Here is a 3252-nt window from a genome sequence, read left to right as displayed (position 1 = left end):
ATATATATATATATATATATATATATATATATATATATATATCGTGGTTTTAAGCCAGGAATTGATAGTGTATAATGGTCTAAGCTTGCAATATTACCTGCTGCTCAGCTGTACTTGTTACAATTTCGTTTACACTTGACATATTGAGAAAACATAAACAGCTCTCTTAAAGTTTGTGAAGTTAACCTCACAAACACTTGGGATTCGGTAGAGTAACATATAAATAATTTGGTTTCATGTGCTTTCCTTGAACGAGTTAACTTATAGGGAATTTCCCTGCCTTTAGTTTGTTCAAGCAAAGATTTGAACTCATTATTGCAGACTAACAAAACGCTCGTCAAATTAAATGGTATTTCGCCATTGTTGGCAACACTAAACTGTACCACTGCATCGCATCTGTTTACATTTAAGAGTACAAGGTAATTCCAGGACTAAATACCTGCGGAAATCGCAAATTCATACATTCCATGAGGTGCGTTCAAAAAGTATCAGACTATTTTCTCTTGCCAAAATTAATACTGCGAAGACAAAACTCTTTAGATGTGTGGTGACACCATCCTTCTTGCGCATTCTTGAAAATGATCGCGCCGGTAGGCCGTGTCAGTTCCCGACTGTTACGCCTAGAGTACAGGCGTATAGTGCGCGCTCGTCGGAATTTTCGCTTTCACGTAAGATGACCGAACGCATCGAGCAGAGATATTGCATCAAGTTTTGCCAAAAGCTTGGTGATGCTCAGGCTCGGATCATCCAGAAGGTTCAGCATACCTCGGATCAAGGAGTGGTACAACTGCTTCAAATATGGCTGCACCTCAGTGGAGAGCGAGATACGCTCATGCAGGCCATCCACAAGCCGAAACGATGAGCCGATTGAGAAGGTTCGGCGAATACTCATGGAAAACCGTCGAATAACAATCCAGAAAATTGCTCACAAAGCACAGGATCAGTGCATTCTATTTCAACGAAGGATTTGTGAATGCGGTGAATGTCGGCGAAATTCGTCCCCAAGGTGCTGGTAGAGCAGAAGAAGCAACTCCGCATGGAAATCGCTCAGGACATGCTGGATTGTACAAACCACGACTCAGACTTCATGAAGACTGATAATGAGACGTGGGTTTATGATCTTTGCTCGATGCATTCGATCATTTTGAGTGGAAACAAAAATCCGATCAACGCGCACTACACGCCTGTACTCTAGGCATAACAGCCAGAAACTGACGTGGCCTTACCAGCGCGAAAATTTTCACACATAAACAAGAATGGTGACTTCACCTCCCACTCAAAGGATATTTCCCACCCAGCATTAGTTTTGGCGGGAAAAATAAAATCGGATACTTTTTGAACGTATTTTGTATATCCTATTCTAACTCAGTCGTCACCATTTATTTCTATTAATTTATTTTCATTTTGCACGTGGGTTGACTGAGAGATAAAAAGATATTATTGAAGTGAAATAGTTTCCACCAGGGATTGAAACTATATCGCTGCCTCAGTGAAAAGACGCTGTATAGTTGAGGAATGTGTCACGCTAAGAAATGGCAAAACGAATGCGTGCGTTAAGGTAATTAACTCCACTTCATATCAAAGATAGTTATTTCCCTTAAATTTCCAAAATACTCGTGTTTTCGAAATTGATGATGTTTTATTTGCACACATCGTGTAAATGAAATAAACACGATAACATTTAGCACTTAAGTAAAACTCTGTTGAAGAAGTAAATGAATGGTTTTAATACAGTATTAGACTTTACTGATGCTTTCTATTTTTAGTTGTTTTGTTTGTTTTTTTTCATTGACCACGAAGAAATAGCAGGCGATGGATCCAGTTTGGTTTGAATCCAGAAAATGAAAAGATGTAAAAAAAAAAAAAGATATTCGAAGGTAATATGTCTGAAGCTCTTCTGTTTTCGCTTGTGGTACGCATGCGCGTGCGCACAGACATGCACTCGCACACGCACACACATACACATATGTATAATGCACCTACTTGCACAAACACGTGCAAACACAACTACGCACGCCACACATATGCATGTGTGTGTGTGTGTGTGTGTGTGTGTTATATGTGTATGTGTAATATATGTGTATAAATGTGTATCTATATATGAATACATGTATACAGAGACAGACATGTAGACAAGAAAGCAGGCAGACAGACAGGCAGATAGATAGATAGATAGATAGATAGATAGATAGATAGATAGATAGATAGATAGATAGATAGATAGATAGATAGGTGGCGAGCTGGCAGAAACATTAGCATACCGGACGAAATGCTTAGCGGTATTTCGTCTGCCGTTACGTTCTGAGTTCAAAGTCGACCTCGGTCGACTTTGCCTTTCATCCTTTCGGGGTCGATAAATTAAGTACCAGTTACGCACTGAGGTCGATGTAAACGACTTAATCCCTTTGTCTGTCCTTGTTTGTCCCCTCTCTGTTTAACTCCTTGTGGGCAATAAAAAAATAAGATAGCTAGATAGATAGACGTATTATTTTATTCTATTCGCTGGTTTTCACTCACTTAAGCCAAAGAGTATTAGTTGCTTATATCGATCCCAGTACTTATTTTACTGACAATCAGTCGTCGAACCGCTAAGTTATTAGACAGAAACAAACAGCACCTGTTACTAAGTGGTGTGAAAGTAAACACGGAGTCAGACACAAGCAAACACTCACGCTTAGAAACACAGACACACACAGACACACGTACATAACACCCAGGTACAGACACATATATACGCACACACATACACATACACATACAAGCACACACAGTACTTACATATACACAAAGTGACACATCTAACCCGCATTTTAGAACTCTCAGTCATCGCAAATAACAAACATACACACAAACACGCGCGAACGCGCGCACAATCACACACTCAAACACACACACATACAAACACACATGTATGCATAATCACGGTGCTACCATTCTAAATACCACCATCGCCACCACTGTTGTTGTCTTTACAATCTACGCATCATCACAGTATACGCATAACTAGAAAGCCAGAACGAATACAAGATATTGTATAGCCGCCATCTTAAAATCATCATCCCCCGACTTCCACGCAGAGATAAAAATCAGTCGTCACACTTTCATTTAAGACACACTATACATGTATAACATGTACACACACATACACTAACATATATATGTGTGTGTATGTGTGAGAGAGAGAGAGAGTGTGTGCGTGTGTGTGTGTGTGTGTCTGTCTGTCTGTGTGCGTGTGTGTGTGTGTGTGTATAT

The 3252-nt window shown here is 39.8% G+C and overlaps 1 protein-coding gene across 1 annotated transcript in view; it reads right to left on the bottom strand.

The window, feature by feature from the left end:
* Positions 1 to 3252, bottom strand: part of LOC106869337 (heat shock 70 kDa protein 12A) — a 296374-nt gene that overhangs the window by 278370 nt on the left and 14752 nt on the right. The window lies entirely within an intron of this gene.

The sequence above is a fragment of the Octopus bimaculoides genome, chromosome 2 (genome assembly GCF_001194135.2).
Source record: "Octopus bimaculoides isolate UCB-OBI-ISO-001 chromosome 2, ASM119413v2, whole genome shotgun sequence".
Lineage (NCBI taxonomy): Eukaryota > Metazoa > Mollusca > Cephalopoda > Octopoda > Octopodidae > Octopus > Octopus bimaculoides.
Note: the sequence above shows the minus strand (reverse complement) of the source record. Positions and strands in the feature narration are given on the sequence as shown.